Raw genomic sequence first — 22,115 nt, forward strand, 5'->3', positions numbered from 1 at the left:
ATCTTATCGGGGATTTCTTCTTTGTAAGAAATAATTTTTATCTTGCTGTTTTCAATTTTTGTTTTCATCTTTGACATGTTTGGTGTGATGTGCTTGGTGTAGATCTCTTTGAAATTATTCTTCTTAGTGATGAGAGCTTTGATTATGTATGTTAATGTTTATATCAAATTTGGTGAGTTTTCAGCCGTTATGTTTTAAAATATTTTTGCTCCCTACTCTCTTACCTTTTCTTCTAGTATTCTTATTATGTGTGCATTAGTGCACTTAATAGTTTTCTACACTTCTTAAAGGTACTGCTCATTTTATTTCTTTTTTGTTATTCAGATTATATAAGCACTATTAATTTATTTTTATGGTCAATCACTTATCTCTGCTTCTGTTAGTTCACATCAACTTTTGATCCTGGACACATAAAAAATTATCATGTCAATTGTATTTTTCAATTCCATAATTTCCATTTGGTACATATAAAAAAATCTTCCATCTTTTAATTGATATTATCTATTTGATAGAATATTATTATACTATTATTTACTTTTAAAAACTCTTTTTAGCAATTAGAACACATATATAATGGCTGTTCTGAACTGAGGCAGTTTCTGTTGCTTGATTTTCCCTACTGGGTTTGGATCACATCTTCCTGTTTCTTGTCTTTCTGTTTCTGTCTCTGTCTGTCTCTCTCTCTCTCTTTTTCTCTCAACTGGATATTTTAGACTGTATATAGTAGCAATTCTGAATATTCCCTCCTCTCCCTCCAGAGTTTGTTGTTTGCATTTGTTTATAACCTGGATGGATTATGTTTCTGAATTCAGTAAGAAGCCTTTGATGTCATTCTAGAAGGATCAACTTAGGGCATATATACTATCATCCTGGGGCTTTATTTGGACTCTCTTACTTTTTTTTCTAATTTTCCTGATAAGTAGCCAGCCTTCGTGAGTATCACACTTAGTTGTTAGGCATACTAGTTTTTAGTTGATTGTGCTATTATTTTTGGACAATGCCCTTGACATAAACTGATTTAAATCTGATTTAACTAATTTGAACTCATAGAAAACTTCAAATATACACAAGTTCTCTCTAATAAGTGGGAGCTGAACAATCTATACACATGGTCACAACTACGGAAACAACAAACACCAGGGCACTCCTAAATGAGATAGAGAGGGCAGAGTAAGTTTTGAAATACTACTCACTGTCGTCCTAGCCAGAGAAGCAAAAGACCTTTACAATGAAAACTACAAAACACTGCTCAGAAAAATCCAAGAAGACATAAACAAATGGAAAAATATTCCATGCTCATGGATAGGAAGAATAAACATTGTTAAGATGTCCATCCTACCAAAGACAATTTACAGATTCAATACAATACCCATTAAATTACCAACATCAGTCTTCTCAGGAAATGATAGTACAGAAATTCAAATGGAAACATAAATGACCTTGAATAGACAAAACAATCCTCAGCAGAAAGCAAACAAACAAACAAACAAACAAAAAACAAAGTGGGAGGTATCACATTTCCAGACTTTAAGCTTTATTATAAGGTTACAATAATCAAAACAGTTTGGTATTGGTACAAGAACAAGCATATAGACCAATGGAACAGGATAGAGATTCCAGAAGCTAAGCCTTAATTTCCTAACCAACTCATCTTCGACAAAGCCCCCACCAATAACCACTAGGTAGAGGAGAATCTATTCAGTAATTGGTGCTGGGAACACTGTCTGACCACAAGCAGAAGACTGAAACAGGATTATAAGAATCTTAGAAAATGCAGGAGGTACTCTTATGGGAATGGGAGTAGGCAACTAATTCCTGATCACAACCCCAGATGTCCATGCCTTAAGGGATAAAGTAGACAAGGGGAACTTCATTAAACTGAGAAGCTTCTGCAAAGCAAAATAAACCATCAAGAGAATGAGGAGACAGCATACAGAATGGGGGAAAAAATTGCCAATTGTATATCTGACAAAGGCCTAACATCTGGGATCTACAAGGAACTCAGTTGTGCTGAAAGGAAAAAACACCATTAAAAAGTGGGCAAAGCCTGGGCAGCGAGACCTCATCTCAACAAGAAATCAAAAAAATCAGCTGGGCGTGGTAACGCATGCCTGTTATTCCGGCTACTCGGTCAGAAGGCTGAGGCGGAAGGATCGCCGGAGCCCAGCAGGTCGAGGCTGCGGTGGCCGGGAGCGGCCACTGCACTCCAGTCTGGGTGACAGAGTGAGACTCCAACTCAAAAAAAAAAGTGGGCAAAGACATGAATAGACACTTCTCAAAAGAAGATATAAGGGCAGCCAACAGATACATGAAAAAGTGCTCAGTCTCACTAATCACCAGAGAAATGCAAATCAAAACCACATTGAGATACCACCTAACCCCAGTAAGAATGGCCATCATTAATAAAACAAAAAACAACAGATGCAGATGCCGATGTGGAGAAAAGGGAATGCTTCTACACTGCCTTTGGGAATGCAAACTAGTACAACTTCTATGGAAAACAGTGTGGAAATTTCTAAAAGAACTAGAAATTGAGCTTCCATATGATCCAGCAATACCCTTACTGGGAGTATACCTGGAGGAACTCAAATCATTCTACCAAAAAGATACCTGCACAGGCATGTTTATTGCAGCACTATTCACAATAGTGAAAACATAGAACCAACCTTGCTGCATATTGAAACTGGACTGGATAAAAAAATGTGATACATATGCACGATGGAATATTACACAACCATAAAGAAGGACAAACAAATGGACTTTGCAGCTACTTGAATGAATTTAGAGTCTATAATATTCAATGATATATGACAGAAAGAAAGAACTGAGTACCACATTTTCTCACTCATAAGCGGACCCTGAACATTTACCATAATGTTATAGGAAAGGGATTAGCAGTAGCTGGAAACTGCCAACAGGAGGAAGGGGAGACACAACATCAATATGGGTACCTGATATCAAACCAGGCAAAGTGGGGACCAAAGGGAGGCCCAAACTTTACCTGTATTATGACCACTTGTATACCTAATTCTGAATTGTACTCCACATCTTTAAAATATAAAAAAAGAAAAAAGAAAAACTACTCACTCGATATCGTGTCACCACTTGGCTGATGAGATCAACAGAAGCCCAAGCCTCACCATCATGCAATATACCTATGTAACAAACTTGCATAAATACCCTTTGATTCTAAAGATAATAAAAATTAAAGAAAGAAAATTTCAAGTATAAAATGTATTATTAGTAACTATATTTTACATTAGCTCTCCTGAACTTATTAAACTTATAACTGAAAGTTTATACCCTTTTAACAACATCTCCCATTTTCCTCAATTTCCATTTCTGGTACCCACCATTTCATTGTGTTTCTGTGAGTTAAATAGATCATGTGTTCTCACCACAGGGTGGGGATGGAAGGAAATAAGATAACTATGTGAAGTCACGGAAATACTAATTAGCTTGATTACAGTAATCATTTCACAATTTATATGTATATGAAAAATTACCTTGTATATATTAAGTACATGTTTTACTTGTCAACCATACTTCAAAAAGACTGAAGAAATGGAAAGAATTTGGACTCTTTATCAGGAGTAGTTTTGGAGAGCAGTCATTGTTGTTTGTTTTGAACCCAGGAAGGCTCTTCTTATCTGTCTTTTCTGGTTCTCTCCAGTAAACTTGCTGGCCTGTGGTTTAGCTAGTTGCTTTCAGGAAAAAACTAGTTTCCTTTTAATTGCTTATTGTCAAAATTGCCATTGTTTTCAAGCATATTTTTAAGCTCAACTGTCCTACACATTCTTCTAAACAAACTGGTTTGAGAAAAGGAGAGATTCAGAGTTCTCTGTTCTTATCGCTTGCCTTTTGTCTGTGCAAAATATCTGAACAAGTACTCCAGAACTAGGAGTAGAAACAATTGCCTGCTTGTTCGTTCAGAAAGGCACACCAGTATTACTAGCAGTCTCTGAGCTTGAGTAGTAGCCTCTATTTTTTAAGGCTTGCAACATCTGCCACGAAAATGTTTTCTTATGAATTATCGGGGTGGGATAGATAGTGTTAGAGTCTTTAGAAAGTTGTCCTGTTGTGCTATGGTTAGATCCTTGGCATGACAAGTAAGAACTGCGTGGTGGAAAGGAACCACATATCTCTTGGACACATTAACTTGGAATTTAGCCACTGTAACACAGAACTTGGAAGCATGAAGAATCTAATGACCTGGGCAGGGAGGGGAGATACTATAGCCCTAGAATTTGGGAGAGAAGAGGCACCATAACCTTGACCTCATTGTTCAGTGCAGAGTTTCTGTCATGTTGAGCTAGAGGGAGAAGAATGAAAAGAGCTGATTGTGGTACAAGTGAATCAAGACTCTCACTAAACCAGGATTTACTAAATTTTCTTAAATACATGTTTCTTTATTTGCTGTGTGTCCTTAGGACAATGTTTAAAGAGTTTGATTTTTCCAAAATATGTAATAAATCTATCTGATAACCACATTTCTGAGTATGCTGGTGCATTAAGTTAAAAGTCACACCTGTTACATAGCTTCCACTCTGTTTGATCATACTGAGACAGGTTCTTCTGGGTTCCTGCTTCTGAAAACTTTTAACCACTATGGCAAAACCAAAGACAAGTTTATGAATAAAGAAGCTTTCTTTACTATCTTTCCCTGCAGTTTCATTGCCTGTCAATACTTGGAAATAAAGATTAGAAGATACTTTTGCTTTGTATTTTATCATTGTTGATGTTGTGATTAATACTTCATAATATTAAAAAGACAATACAGAGAAAAAGTTATTATGAACAGCTTTGCTTAACACGAACTAGGCTAGCAAAATCAGGGCAATACTCTTCAGCCCATATTTGGGTCAGGCATGTTTTCACGAATTTAGCCTAACCAAACTGATATTTTAGTACGAATAATAAATAGGATTTTGGTTTGAAGCCAAGCAGATATTGACCCAGCTGAACTGCTCATAGAAACATACATGGGAATGACAACCAGCACAGCTCTCTTTGAAGCCACCAAGCATAGAATGGATTAAAAAATATATTTTACCAGTAAGTAAAAAAGAAATTGCCATACTATGGGATTTAGGGAAAAAGTTGCAGCTGCCCAGAACCCCAAATTCAACGGCTAAGTAGCAATGTAGAGTGTTTTAGTTGTTACTCTTTGAACAGATAATAATATTGTTGCTACAGATAATGTAAGAAGAAAACATAGGTTTGGGGGGGCCAGCCCCGAAAAAGAGATTTAGAGGTCCCTTGGAAGGTGTGATGGCATCGGCGATTATTTCTGGAGGGATAGATATTAAAAGAAAGATGGAGGGATAGATATAAAGAGAAAGAAAGAGAAAGAAAGAAAGTGGACATCTGTTCAATGAATTGAGCAGAAGCCATTTATTGAAACTTACAGCGGGTATTTATCCCAAATTTTACACAGGCAGTCTTTACAAGTCTTCCACGTGAACACAAGCCAGGTGCAGGAGGGGCACCCCCTCACCCACCAGGTGTTTCCTCAGGCATGAGGAAGAACAATCTCAATTAAATTACAAAACTTTTACATGAACACAAAGCCAGGTGAATGAGGGGCGTCCCCCACCCACCATGTATTTCCCCAAGCATGAGGAATGAGGATCCCAAAACTATCTCACTGTTCCTCATGCTTGGTTAATATTTCTTAAAAGCAATACAACAATTCTAATATCATAAAATTCTAATAATCAATAACTTTTAAAGCCTATGCATACACAACACCTAATAACCAACCTAAATCCCAATGCCTTTCTATCTTACACTAATTCTACCTACACTATAGAAACTCTTAATTATAGCCCAAACCGATTCCTTAGGAATGTGGCCTAGCCCAAAGCTCATGCTGGGCCTTTAGGAATGTGGCCCAGCCCAAAGCTTGTGCTGGGCCATTTCTAGTAGCTCTAGATATTTATCTGTATTATTAAGGTTGAAACAGCACTTTGTATGTATATACTAATTCTACAAATATACTATTAAATTTTTAAAGAAGTTTGTACTGTATTAAAGGCTCCCAAATGTGATCTGAGTTTGAATTATGTTAAGTTTAAAGCCGAAACCGCAGTCTGTGAGAAACAGGAACAATGGACTCCTAAAGTAAACCATGCCTGTCATACTCTCAGAACTTCATGCTTAGATCATCAAAGTCCCTGCTAGTGGGACATGCTAAAACAGCAAAGAAGGGAAGAGGGAATGGGCCTTCAACCCCTGAACTCGTCCTAGTGGTCTCAGGGTCCACAGCCTGCCTGGATCCCTAATGCTCAGGCAGGCCTCCACGGCCAGCTCCCAACACATAGGGTTTCATAAGAGAATGATCCAAAAATCAACAATCTTCAGTTTCTCAGAAACCAAAAGACTAGTATGTTCCATAGCAGGATGGGTAGTAAGAAGAATATCCATAGCCCTCATAAACGCATCTAACATCATAGGCCAGGCCCACCATAGTAGTTGAAGAAACTCATGGTGTCAGGAAAGAAAGGTTCAGGTGTAAAGCAGGGTCCAATTCTAGAGTTTGTGTTCTTAATCTTAACAGAGTCCTAAATATCAACTGAGTGACATATGTGAAAAATCACATTGTTGAATTCGCATTCCAAACTAATTGAAATTGAAGCCACCTAAAGTATTGCTTGTAACCAATATATCCAAGAAAACATTGCTATGTGTCAGGATGCCCGTCATAAAATCATGTGTCTTCAATAAGAGTTTTTTATCCTACTTTAATGACTTGTTTATTCCAGGTGTCAAATTTAAGCCATATTACCAACCATCTGGAGAGTATATACTCCTGCTTCCTATCTGCATATGTGCATACTTGGGAATAAAAGTATGATTTCGAAGGGGTAAGGAAGGATAAAAAGTATATGGACTAGAAGTCGTAGTGACAGGATTCACTCGTAAAAGTTTGTATGATAAAGTGTTTTATTACTTTTTGTGGAGCAGTATTACTTTACTCCATATCACATGTATCTATCATTTTATATATAATCCCAAACCATAGTAGAGACCTTGAAGTTTAACTTCACTGATTCTGGCACAGGAAGATAGATATTTATTCTATTAGACACCTGAATTTTAAAACAATTCCAGAATTACTAAAATATTTATTGACATATGACTCCTTGATATGGCATTCCACAAGAGTCACATCTTTTGTGGTATTTTTGCCTAACATGTCAATCTATTTATTTGAGAAAACTTCAGATAAATCCAAATTGAAGAACATTCTTCAGAATAGCTGATTCTTTAAAATTGTCAAGGTCATGAAAGTCAAGAAATGGTCAAGGAACTGTTAGCAACAGGAGGAACTTAAAGAGATACAACAACCAAATGCAATTTGACTTGAATCCAGAAGGAGAAAAATAAAATTAATAGAAAAAAGTGATAAAATAAAGTCTGTAGTTTGGTTAGACACTTACATAAAGTTAATTTCTTTGGGTTGAAAAATGCATTACAATTATGAAAGATGTTAATATTATGGAATATTGATTGATGGATGTATGAAAATTTTCTGTACTATTTTGACAGCTTTCTATATGTCTAAAATTTTTATAAGATATGAAGTTAAAAAGAATATAAAACTACTCTTGCATTTCATTGATTTAATCATTTATTTATTCTTTCATATATCAAGAGAGAAACTTATATTTTACTGTTCTTCAGTAGAGTTTGAACATAAATGGGAATTAGATTCATTGGTATAAGTAGGAAAGTAGAGTAAATTTTGCTCAGACTTGGCTCTCTAGAATTTGTATTAGTTGAATTATTATCATCATGACTTAAGTATAGAAAGAACACTAGATCCCTGAAGAAAGTAATTATTTGGATAAAGAGTTAAAATTGATTTAGGCCAAGTGCAAATAAGATTGTGACTAACAAAATTCTTTTTTATTGATATAAAAGGATGGTTATAGAAGGTTAAAATGAAAGTCTAGTTTGAGGCAACATTGTGTAGTGTGAGTGTGTGTCTCCTCTTATTCAAGCCCTTAATCAGATAAGGGGAGTCTAAATTGAGTGACCAAACAAAACAATGCTTCTTAATATCTCTGAGGCTTGACTTTATGACTGACAAATAACAAACCAATTAGATTAGTCATAAAATTAGCCAATAACATGACACCTGTAGTGGGCCACACCCCCACTGAGGACATATAAAAGGTCCTCTGCAGGGAGAAGAATCCAGACTGAGGTCACCTCTACTCCTTCTCTACCCAAGGACAACCTCAATAGCAAGCACCATGTGTGGCAGCTACTACGGAAACTATTATGGCAGCCGTGGCTATGGCTGTCGTGGGTACAGAGGCCTGGGCTATGGCTATGGAGGCCTGGGCTATGGTTATGGAGGCCTGGGCTGTGGCTATGGAGGCCTGGGCTGTGGCTATGTCTCCTCCTGTGGCTGTGGCTTCCGCAGACTGGGCTGTGGCTATGGCTATGGCTCTCGCTCTCTCTGTGGCTGTGGCTGTGGATGTGGCTTGGGCTATGGCTACTATTGAGAATGCCATGTCAGACTCTTTCCCCATATCCTGTGACATCGGGGTTCACAGGTTCTGATCCTCACATGTTCTGAGCCTCAGGGTTGGGTGATGATTATTTTACACGAAATGTTTCTGATATTTTTCTGAAGACGTACTCTCCAGTGTACTTTGGATCTAATATTTCAAACATTTTATTATTGGATATAACTCTTGAAAATTAAGAGAAGGTGAAATTCATCCTGTGATCTCCTGTGTGGTCTCTCACAAAGATGATAATGTCTGTCTTAGACTTTGTCTTTTGAATTTCATGCTTTCTAATAAAGTTTTTCAATCTGAATTACCATCCTGATTTTATTTTCATTTAATATACCTATCTTTGTAGCTTTTTTCCTATTTATATTATCTTAACAATATCTCAACATAACACATTATCACTGCTTAACAGTAGAATTTAGTACTGTAGAAAACTGAGCATGAACAGAATTAAAAGTATGCATAGTTTATTTGTTTATCTCTTTCATATAAAAATAATTTTCTGTCAAACTTGTTTCATGCTACATACATAATTTATATGACAAAACTCTTTATAAGTAATTTATACCTATAATCTAAATAATAGTAATTAAGTAGCATTTATTAGCTATTTACTATAAAGCAATCACTGTGCCAGATTTAATATATATTATCTCATATGAAGCACAGTGATTGGTTTATAGTAAATGGCTAATAAATGCTACTTAATTTTTAAAGCTGAATAAAGGTAAGGAGAAATGAAGTAACTTTCTTACTGGCAGGTTTAGTGTGGCAAAAGAAATGTTTCATACCCACCTGATGGATATAAAATATTTATTGTTCTTACATCTAGGAATTACATCTAATATACGTTTAGTTATTAGTATTATTTAATGTTATTGACTAACAATAAATTAAAATTATCTGAAGAACAAGTTTATAAAATACATATTTTCTCATTTTAGATTTTGCTATTTGCTTCTATGCTTGATATAATGTTATATATTCCATGGCTCCTAAAAGAAGTCATGAATTTTAGAATTTAAAAAAATATTGTTTTTTCCTTCTTTAGTAATAGTACTGTTCTGAAAGGTGAGTGCATTGTGAGACTTAGATTGATCCTTTGGTTTTGGTAGCAAGTGATTTTTAAGCGGTTTTATCCCTAAAAAGACTGTTCTATATGCTTAGTGCTTAGCATATAGATTTGGCCCATCAGAACTTATGTGTTCATAAGCAGGTCTCTTAGTACACAGACAATGTAAAGAAAAAAGCTTAGGTTTCTAATTTTATTTTGCATATTGAGCAATATCCATTATATTCAAGGGTAATCATATGATCTGAACAAGTGAAGGTAGTCCTTTTCAACACCATGTAAAAGATCTTATTGTTCATGGTTATTGTTACTGTCCTGCTGGTCTTCAAACTTCTCCCTAGGTGAGTTTTACTTTCTTATATAAAATCTTAAGCAATTGACATTTTTTTCTCATCCAAGCTTGTTGTCAATATATCAAAAATAAATATTCTCAAGATTTTTAAAAATTAATGTATTAGTATCCATTGTATTCTATATGTAGAATTGTGGCTATATTATAATTTATTTTTTTAACATTACAGCAGTTTTTATATGCATTATACTACCAGTCTTCTAAACCACTTTATTGAGGTATGATTGACATATATAAAACTGTACATATTTAATGTAAACAAGTTGAGTTTGAAGACAAGTATTCACCTATAGAAGCACCATCAAAATCTATGTCACACAGTCATCACTTCCAAAGGTTTCCTTATCACACTTATTATTTTGTTGTTTTTAATGATATGAACACAATGTATTAGTCCCTCTGTTTTATTAGATTTTTAAGTAGGGAAATAACAGAAGCCAAAAATCCATGAAAATTTTTTAAAAATCTTGAAAAATCATTGAGTCAATGAAGAAATTAAGAGAGAAATTAGAAAAATCTCAATAAAAATAAAAGGCAAAACACAACATACTAAAACTTATGTGACAGAGTAAAAGTGGGATTAAGGAGGAAGTTTATAGTGATAAATGTCTTTATCAAGAAAAAGAAGAAAGATCTCAAATAAATAATATATCTTTACACTTCAAGAAACTAGGGAAAAAAAAATAAAAAGAACAAACTAAGCCTGAAGTCAGCAGAAGGAAGAAAATAATAAAAGTTAGAGCTGAAATACAGAAAATAGAGACTAGGAAAACAATGAAAAGATCTACAAAAAGTAAGCATTTTTTTAAAAGACAGAAAAGTAGATGAACATTAGTTAGACTAAGACAAAAACAGAGAAGACTCAAATAAAATTAGATATAAAAGAAAAGACATTACAACTAATGCCACAGAAATAAAAAAATAAGAAATTATTATGAACAATTATACATTGATAAATTGGCCAACTTAGAATAAATGGATAAATTTCTAAGAATCTACACCTACCAAGACTGAATTATGAAGAAATAGTCTGAACAGACTAATAAAGAAATGAAGTCAATAATAATAATAATAATAATAAACCAATAATAAACCACTTCGGTAAAGAAATACTCAGGATCAGATAATTTTATTGCTGAATTCTATCCAACATTTATAGAAAAATTAGTACCAATCTTTCTTAAGCTCTTTCACTTCCAAACTCATTTTATGAGGCCAGTAGCACACTGATACCAAAGTCAGTTAAAGACATCACAAGAAAAGAAAACTACAGTCTGACATCCCTGATGAACACAATGAAAAATTCTCAACAAAATATTGATAAACAGCATTCAGTAGTACATTAAAAGATTAGTCACTATGACCAAGAAAGATTTATCCCTGGGATGTAAAGATGATTCAACATTCATAATCCAATCAAAGTGATACACATTAACAGAATGATGACAATTACACGAGCTTCTCAATAGATGCAGAAAAAGCATTTGACAAGTTCATAAAGAAAACTCTCAATAAATTAGGTATAGAAGCAACTTATCTCAACACAATATGGGCTGAAAATGAAAAGCCCACAGCTAACATAAAAATCAGTGGTGAAAATCTGAAAGCCTTGTCTTGCTAAGATCAGAAACAAGGTGAGGATGACCATTCTAACCACATAATTGACATGATTAGCATAATACTGCAAGTCCTAGCCAGAACAATTAGACAACAAAAAGAAATAAAAGGCATCCAAATCAGAAGAGAAGAAATGTAATTATTTCTATTTGCAAGTAGCAGAATTTTGTATGCAGAAAACTCTAAGAACTTGACCAAAAATGACTACTAGAACTAATAACCAAATTCAGTAAATTTTCAGAATACAAAATCAAGAAACAAAAATCGATTTTGTTTGTATACGCTAACAACAAACCATCTGAAAAGAAACTGAAGTAAATAATCTTTTTTACAATATCATGAAAAAATACTTAGAAATAAGCTTAATCAATGAAATGATAGACTTGTACACTAAAAATTATAAAACATTGATGAAGAAAGTTAAAGAAAACACAGATCTATATTGTAAAAATATCCTTATCATTCAAAGCAATCTATAGATTCAGTAAAATTCTATTCAAATCTCTACTGCATCTTTTCCAGGAACAGGAAAAAATTCTAAAGTTATAGAACCTCCAAAGAACCCAAAGAGCCAAAGCAATTTTGAACAAAACAAACAAACAAAACTAGAGGCATCCCATTTCCTGATTTCAAAATATATTATGAAACTAGTGTAATCAAAATACTATTAAACTGACGTAAAAACAGACATAGATATCAATGGAACAGAATAGAGAGCCCCCAAATAAATCCATGCATATACAATCAACTAGTCTTTACTAAAATTGCCAAAAATATGGAATATGGAAAGGATAGTCTCTTTAATAAGTGATGGGGAGAAAGTTGAATATCCACATACAAAAGGATGACTTGAATCCTTGTTTTACACAACACAGAAAAATAAACTTAAACTGGATTAAAAACTTAAACATAAGACCTGAAACTGTAAAACTCCTTGAAGAAAACAAGGGAAAAAAACTTCTTGACCCTGGGCTTGGCAATGATTTTTTTAGATATGACACTAAAAGCACAGGCAACAAAAGCAAACATAGACAAGTAGGCCTACAGCAGGATTCTCACATATGTGTGGTACCCTTTATTCGTTTCTTGCACTATTATATGTTTTTAAAAACTATTAATTTTTTTTCTGAAAACATTTGAAAACTTGCTGAATTGCATTTTTATGATCATATTTGGTTCAAAAGTCAATATATAAAATTTAAAATACATATTTTGCTTGAACATATCTCTAGGAAATATTGATCAGTGATATCCCCTGCATTTCACTCATGCTGATGGCTTTCTATTGCAAGCCACTGAGATTCTTAGAATGACCCTGGGAAAAAGCCTTAGTTATTACCAAAGCAACAGCTGCACACACATACACCTGCTAACACACACATATTTGCACTCTGAGAAATGAGGAAGATAAGCAAATATATGTGAAAAATATACTGTGCTTGAGAATGAACTCACATTTAATAAAAATAAAATTAGAATTTTCCTAATAAAATGCTGAGGTTGTATTTATGCAAATACATAAAAATGAGTTTGTTTTCCCTACAAAATTGTTAGGTATTACAGACAATGAAGGAATTTGTGACTCTTTTACTATGTATAGCCTAGAATTTAGATATTAATGTTAGTATAGAAAATAACACATAATGAAGATTCTTTATATAATAACAATCTTAAAAATCCAAAAGGATCAGCAATCTAGATTATTGCTAATAAAGGATACTCCCAAAATAGCATGAGTGGTAGCAGGCATATTTGTAGCTACCATAGCTAGAGACACAACCATTGTCCAGACCTTCAAAGTAGTTCGTTGCTGCAATACCATATTATAGTTCCAGAGCTTGAATTTCATAACCTAAATTGTATGTGGAGAAAGCACACATAGGATTTACTCATTTACAAACTAAGTGCTATCTTAAAAATCTTAAGAATTTCTCATAGTCAATATATTCAGGACTCTTGCTATTGTGTCAGGGTGCCTGCAATGAAATCATTTACCTTTAGCCAAAATTTGTCTTCTAATAACACAGTGCTAGCTTACTTGAGAACCCAGTCTTCATGAGAGTTTATTAAAATTGTAAGCTTCACTCTATTATTGTTATCATTTTACTGATTTTAATTTTCATTTCCTCTTGATGGGAAGTCAAGGAATGAGGTGAGGGGGTAGAACATCAGAAATTGTGGAGGAAGAGTCAGAGTCACAAAGTCAGGATTAACTAGTGAATGTAGATTGGTGTATTTTATTTTTGTTACAGTGTTTTGTCTTCTAGTAGAAGAATTTCTACTGAATTATATTTCACACAGAATCCTCTGTAATAAACCTTTTTCCCCCCACCATCCTCTTTTGTTAGTGCATTGTTTCATGTTTCCCCCAACTCTCTTTTGTTAGTGCATTGTTTAGTGTTTGTTAATGCATTGTTTCATGTTTTTCATTTATATTTGGTAAAGTTTTCCATTCAAGATTTAACACCTGGATACAAACAGAAATAGAACTTTGTGGCTACACTTGGTGAGGATATAAGCTATGGTCTTTGGTTCAATAATATTTTAGCTCCCCATTCATGATATTTTTGCATTTATTTCAACTTATTGTCAAGTATTTAAATTTCCTGATGCCTATCAAAATTCTGATAGCTCTTAACATCTTAGTGAAAATCTTCCTGTTGAATCTGGCTCTCTTCTATACAATCTTGGCTTTTCTTAAATATGCTAGAAACCTTATTATAGTATTATTTATTAACATTTAATAAATACACTGTATTTATTAACTGTTGTTACAGATTATGGCAGTCGAATCTCCAAAGGTAATATAATTAACTGAGGGCAGGTAAAACCATGTCTAAAACTCATATTATCATTCTTAATACAGAACTGAAATTCATGCATTTTAGCTACTCATTTAATTTATTCTAATATGTATACCTTTTCAAATTCCCAAAAGATTTTGAGGTAGCTTGAAGAAAGACATAAAAATTAAATGGGAAACATATAGTCAAAGAGTTTGGAAATTTTACTGATTCTTTAATCAACATTGATTATTTTAAACATAAAGCATACATATAATATCCCAATTTTTACAGGTTTCAAGGGATTTCAGAGTCTGTATCATTTATTTTCATAGACTTTATATATGAGAAGAAAATATTCTACTAGAAGCATAAATTTGGAAAGTTACTTCACATTATAGATTTTTTTTTCGTTTTGTCACTTTATATCTCAATTATGAACTGACTCCCTGTCCGGCATTCATTTTAAGTATGCAGGATGTTGAAATGTAAACTAAGACAAGATCCCTGTTCTCATAAAACTTACAATCTTGATTGTGGGGCAGATAGGCAGTGAGTGACAGACAACAGGCAAATAAATTTCATAAATACAATAAATTCTGATAGTGATGAGCACTTGTACAACAATATAAATCAATGAGTTGAATAAACTTTTAGTCATCACTTGGGGAGTCGATTTTAAATTGAGTGATCAGAGGAAACACCTCTAAGGAGATAGAATTTATTTGATACCAGAATGAAGAGAAGGATAGCATTTATTTGATACCTGAGTGAAGAGAAGGATTCAGTCATTCTTGCTGGTATTTTCTCAAAGAGAAATCAGCAGTACAAAGGTAAAGGTCTTTGGGAGGGGAACAACTTGGTCTGTCTGAGCTGCTGAAAAGCCACTGTGTTTGAAACATGGCAAAAGTGAAGGAAACTGGTAGGAAATGATGCGAGAGAGGCAGATTAGGGTATTAGAAGACATTTTTTTCTAAGTGCAATGGGAATTTTATGAAGGTTATGCTCCAGAAATAAAAGGCTGTGATGTGATTTCTGTTTCATCATGAAATTGAGACATCAGAAGGGAAAACATTTGGTGGAATCATGGGTTTTGCCTTGGTGATGTTAAGTTTCTCACATCTATGAAAGATAAATCTTGAATGATCCAGTAAACTGTTGACCACACGTCTATAATAGAGGAAAGATAAAGAACATAACTCTGAGATTAAGATCAAGTTATGGAGAGGAAAAGAGATTCCTGAAAAGGTGAAGTTGGAGACAAAACAAGAGTATACAGTTTAATGAATACTGAGAGTCTGTTTGAGTATTATTTAAGAGCTTCAATTAAATGAAGACAGAGAAACAAACTATATTCAGATTAGGCTAGACACCACAGGAGCACTTTCAATGGAGTTCAAATAATTGAGAGAAAAGGAGATAAGAAAGTGGAGACAGTAACTTTAGAAATACGTTTTTGAAATTGTTTATGAAGATAAATAGTGAATTAAGAAAGTAATCTGGGAGCCTCAAGAGGGATTTCATAGGGAAAGATTTGTTTGTTGTTTGATTTATCTTTATGGGAGATAATTAACATTAATGATATTTCAAAACATAAGGGAAGTAATTTTTAAAAATGGAATATCATTGTATACAAGTAGGAAGAGTACAGAGAGATAATTTTTAGGGAAGTAAACTATTTTGTATCCTACTAAAATAGTGGATACATGCCATATATTTGCCAAAATCCATAGAATGTAAAATACCAAGAGTGAACAATAATGTAAACTACAAACTGAGTAATCATGGATCAATGTAGGTTCATCTGTTGTAACAAATATATCACACTGTTGCAAGATGCCAGTAATGGGGGAGGTTTTATGTGTGTGGGGGAAGTGATGTTTATTGGAATTCTCTGTATTTTCTGCTCAATTTCTCTGTGGACAGAAAACTGGTCAAAAAATAAAGTTTATTAATTTTTTAATAAAAGCAATACCTCCACACCAAAACACCAGTTCTTCATAAGAGATAAATATTTGCTGAAATAAATTAGAAGAGAATTGGCCTCAGAAATTTTTTATATAAGAATGTTGAGTTATATGATAGACTGTATCTTCTATAGTCATCTTAACCAGTTATAAAACTGACACTGAAATTATTATTTTGTTAATTAACTAATGTAATTCAGTCATACGTCCTTCTGGTCCATGAATTTATACAATGTATAGCATGTAAAGCTAAAAAATGGCTACTATATTATTTCAACTAATGCTTAGTAAAAGAATTCTAAATTGAATGATATCTGATTGATGGCATCTGAAGTATGAGATTTGAGTTGACTCAAATTTTTCTTAGGGAAAAATGTAAAGTGATATAATTGATGTTTCCTAATAGTTATTATCCCAATTAGGGAGACTAAAATAATATGTAATAATATGTCTAGTTTAAATAAATATATTTATCTATAAGAATAATAGAAAATGTATTAAAATACATGATGAATGAGCAAATATATGTGTTTGAGCTGATTATTAATAGAAAAGTCTTGTTCTTGTCTATTATATTAAGAGGTTATGATTTCTTGACTATTTTGAATTACTTATCAAGGCAGATGAATTGAGTGAATTATAAAGATCATGTGTCTTGAATTTTAAAGGAGGGTTAGCTTATAATTTTCTTTCTTGTTCCTTCTCCACTCTGCATAAGCTAATCTCACCTCTTTGATCCATCATGGAATTTATATGAAGATATGTATTAATAATCTTTGAACACAGAACATAAATGAAGTATCAGCATCCTGGTCATTGATCATGGGTATACAAGTATGTGCATAATCACACCTCCTTCCCATATCCTCTCAAAGACAAAATCTAGGTGTTTTTAGACAACGGAAAATTATCTTGGCTTTGCTGTATCTCCTAATAGTCTGACTTATCATAGTAAAAAGACTGAAGTTATACATATTTTAACAGTTTTTCAAGAGAAAACTATGTGCCTGATTAAAAATAGATGACCTTCTTAATGTTGTAAATCTTTAAAAAGTAACTTACCTTTGTCTAATATATTGGTAAAATCAATATCTGAAGGAAAAAAGTCAGAATATTAGCTGATCATTGTATATTCCAAAATAGTAATAGATCTTCATTTACTAGTGCAGAATTACAAAAAAAGACTGAGTCCTGGGAAGCACTATTTCGGAAATAGTAAAGCCAATAAGGAGATAACTTGCAAAAGTTCTACATTTTCTAAAAAGTTTTTATTTTGTATTTTATTTTATTTTATTTTACTTTAATCAGTTTATTTTTTTAAAAAAATCAATATTTTTTATTATGATTTTGTGGGGTACAGTTAAGGGTTAGGTGTACAGTTATGTTTCATTCAGACATCCTGTTGATAAGAGGTGTTTCCCCATCCCCAGACAGATATTTGTGACTGTTAATCCCTTCCCCCCCATAGTTTCCCAGTACCATCAGTCATTTTCTTATAGTATTACATTGGATGTTCAAGGTCCATTATATGAGTGAGAACATGTGATACTCGGATCTTTGTTTCTGTGAGAAGTCACTCAGTATTATAGACTCTAGTTCCATCCAGGTCGCTGAGAAATTCATGATTTTGTTCTTTTTTATGACTGCGTAGTATTCCATCATGCACGTGTACCACATTTTTTTAATCCAGTCCTCTTTTGATGGGCAGCATGGTTGTTTCCAGGTTCTTACTATTGTGAACAATGTTGCGATAAACATACTGTGCAGGTATCTTTTTTATAGTGATTTGAGGTCTTCAGGGTATATTCCCAGTAGGGGGATTGCGGGGTCATATGGAAGGTCGATTTTTAGAGCTTTTAGGAATTGCCACACTGCTTTCCACAGAGGTCGCACTAGTTTACACTCCCACCAACAGTGTAGAAGTGTTCCCTTTTTCACCACACCCTCTCCAGCAGCTGTTATTTTTTGAGTTGTTGATAATTGCCATTCTGACTGGAGTTAGGTGGTATCTCAGTGTGGTTTTGATTTGCATCTCCCTGATGATTAGTGAGGTTGAGCATTTCTTCATGTGTTTGTTGGCTGCTTGGATGTCTTCTTTTGTGAAGTGTCTGTTCATATCTTTTGCCCATTTGATAATGGGGTTGTTTGTTTTTTTTCTTTTCAGCACGTTTGAGTTCCTTGTAGATCCAGGATGTTAAGACTTTGTCAGACCTGGAGTTGGCAAGTACTTTTTCCCAGTCTGTAGGCTGTCTCTCTGCTCTTTTGATGGTTTCTTTGGCTTTGCAGAAGCTTGTCAGTTTAATAAGGTCCCACTTGTCTATCTTCTCTCTTATGACCTGTGGGTTTCAGGTTTTGTTCAGGAATTGGATGCCAGTTCCGATTTCCATGAGGGTATTTCCTTCCTTTTCTAAGGTTCTTATGGTTTGAGGTTTTACATTTAGGTCTCTGATCCATTTGGAGTTAACCTTTGTGCATGGAAATAGATAGGGGTCCTGTTTCAATCTTCTGCATGTGGTCAGCCAGTTTTCCCAGCACCATTTACTGAATAGGTTCTCCTCTACCCATTGGTAGGTGGTGGGGGCTTTGTCGAAGATGAGTTGGTTGAGAAATTGAGGCTTTGCTTCTGGAATCTCAATTCTATTCCATTGATCTATATGCCTGTTCTTGTACCAATACCAAGCTGTTTTGATGATTGTAGCTTTATAGTAAAGTTTGAAGTCTGGTAATGTGATACCACCTGCTTTGTTTTTTTGAACAATCCTGGCTATTCTTGGATGTTTGTGTTTCCATATGAATTTCTGTGTTGTTTTTTCCAGGTCTGAGAAGAATGTTTCTGGTAATTTGATGGGTATTGCATTGAATTTGTAGATTGCCTTAGGTAAGATGGACATCTTCACAATGTTGATTCTTCCGATCCATGAGCATGGGATATTTTTCCACTTGTTTGTGTCATCTTTGATTTCTCTGAGCAGTGTTTTGTAATTTTCATTGTAAAGGTCTTTTACGTCTCTGGTTAGGAAGATGCCAAGGTATTTCATTTTTTTTGTGGCTATTGTGAATGGAATTGTGTTTTTTATTTGGGTTTCTATTTGTTTATTATTGGTATAGAGAAATGCGATTGTCTTTTGTACATTTATTTTGTATCCTGAGACTTTGCCAAAGGCCTTTATCAATGTAAGGAGGCTTTTCACAGATTCTCTTGGGTTTTCAAGGTACACAATCATATCATCTGCAAAGAGAGATAACTTGACTTCCTCTTTTCCTATTTGGATACCCCTGACTGCCTCCTCTTCTCTAAAAAGTTTTTAAAAAGTGTTTTTGAAAAGTGACAATTGAAATAAATCCCAAGAAAACAATTTAATTTATTATTATTAGTTTTGGTGGTATGCTCTGAACAAAATTGTAATCCATAGAATAAATTATTTCTTATTGCTCTGAAGATTAGGCATATAAGACTAAAACAATAATTTGTATAAACTCTAGAGATGCAGTTGGGTTTTTTGTTAATTGTATTACAGAGAAGAATGGTAATCGCAATTTTCTTTGCTGCATTCTTTCATAGGTGGAGAGACAGGTGAGATGCTCAAAAAGGAAAAAAATGTTTTGAAACAAGTTAAAATGAGGGCTGTTGGCTGTGAAAAGACAGAGAGGAGAGTATAGATTTTATTTTGTGCCAAGAGTAAATCAAAGTTGGCTTACTGCAAATGCTACTTCTTGAACTAATGTGTGCTTATGGACACATTAAAATTAAAGTTAAAATAAATGTATTGAGTAACACAGGGACTTGTACGAATTACTGTCTCCTTTCAGTATTGGCAGGGAATTGCTTCCGGGGAGTCCTGAGTGGTCAAACAAAACAAGCCTCCATGAATACCTCTGAGACTTTTTCTTATGGTTGAGAAAAAACAAACTAATTAGATTACTCATAAATTAGCCAATGACATGACACATGTGGTAGGCCACACCCATACTGAAGGCATATGAAAGACTCTCTACAGGGAAAGGAAATCAGACTGAAGTCACCTACACTCCTTCTCTACCCAAGGACAACCTCAATAGCAAGCACCACGTGTGGTAGCTACTACAGAAACTACTATGACAGCCGTGGTGATGGCTGCTGTGGCTACGGAGGCCTGGGCTGTGGCTATGGCTCAGGCTATGGCTGTGGCTTCTGAAGGCTGGGCTGTGGATATGGCAGTAGCAATGGATATGGCTCGTGCTCTCTCTGTGGCTGTGGCTGTGGATATGGCTCAGGCTATGGCTCTGGCTTTGGTCAATACTATTGAGGATACCATCGGAAACTCATCTCTAATATGTGTGGCATCATGATTGACCAGCCCTGAATCCCACACCCTTGTGCCATTACACTAGATTGGGATAATTCTATCCACCAGATGTTTTGTGTGATTTGCTGATGACCTATGATGTGGTAGTCCCTATCTGGATCTATCAGTTCCACTCCTAGCTTTTATTCTCATTTTCTTTCTTATGACTAGTGAGAGAATGTGATATTCACCTTGTGAAACCAGTTTTCTTCTTTTATCAGAGTGAAGTGGCCACTGTTCCTACCTTGATGACTTTTATGCATCATTCTATTTCTCAGTGTTCCTTAATAAACTTGGTTAACCTGAAATAAGAACCTCAGTTTTTATTTTATTTATTATATGTAAATGAATTTAATCGATCTTTTTGGACTTTTTAATTTGCTTGTTTCTAAGAAAGGTCGCAATTGCTTCTTAACATATATTATCTTAGTATTTCTATTTTAGTTCCTCTATCATCTGTAGAATTCCAACCTTCAGAAGATATTTTAGTATTTATAAATTTCCTTCTTTGTTAAAGATGGTATCATATATCCATTACTGGGAATTTTCAGGACTAAGTTAGATAGCATTTATCAATTCCTTTAATTGATGCTTAGTGAATAGTAAATATTCTGCATAGTTTTTCTTCTGCACACCATTATTTTCTAAGTTTCATGCCTCCTCAAATCCCTTTTTCAGTTTTATTTTAAAATTATAGATAGAAAAATTCATTTTGTGTACAGTTCTGTGAATTTTGAAAAATGCATAGTGTTATGATACATCAAGCAAAATCAAGATAATAGTGCCATTACCCTTCCACTCAAATTTTTCTTGCTTATTTTTTGCAGTTTACCCCTCCTTGAACCCCTAAATTCTGGCAATGACTGATAATTCCGTATGCATTGCTTTGCCTTTCTTTCAGGTCATATTTTGTTGAGGGTCCCCAAGTCCACTTGACTTTTGGAGATTTGCTGAAAAGACCCATGGGACTCAACATATAGTAATCCTCATGGTTAAGATTTATTATAGCAAAGTAGTAGATATACATAGCTGTAACAAGAGTAAAAGACATAGGAAGGTTCTGGAGGTATCCATGTGCAGATGTCTACCACTGCACATGGATGTACACATGGTTGTGCTTTCTCCTACACAGAGCTCTCTCCTTCCCCAGCAATGGAAGTGAAGCAATCTGTGTGCAGTGTTTCTACCCAGAGAAGCCCCAAAGAGACTCAATATCCAGGGCTTTAACGAAAATAGATTTTTAAAAAGTCACCAGGAAAATTATAGGCTTCTGTAAGGAAAGCTTGTATTCAGCAAAAACCACATTGTACAAATGGCCTAGGCACAAAAAAAATCTCATCAGTCAGGGAATGGTGGGAATACTATTATAATCCAAGTTTCCATATTTGGTATTAGAGTAATGCTGATTTCACAAAATGAGTAGGAAAAAATGTTTCCCAACCATGCTGCCCATCAAAAGAGAACTGGA

This window comes from Carlito syrichta, unplaced genomic scaffold (assembly GCF_000164805.1).
Source record: "Carlito syrichta isolate Samal-C Ts95f unplaced genomic scaffold, Tarsius_syrichta-2.0.1 Scaffold309859, whole genome shotgun sequence".
NCBI lineage: Eukaryota > Metazoa > Chordata > Mammalia > Primates > Tarsiidae > Carlito > Carlito syrichta.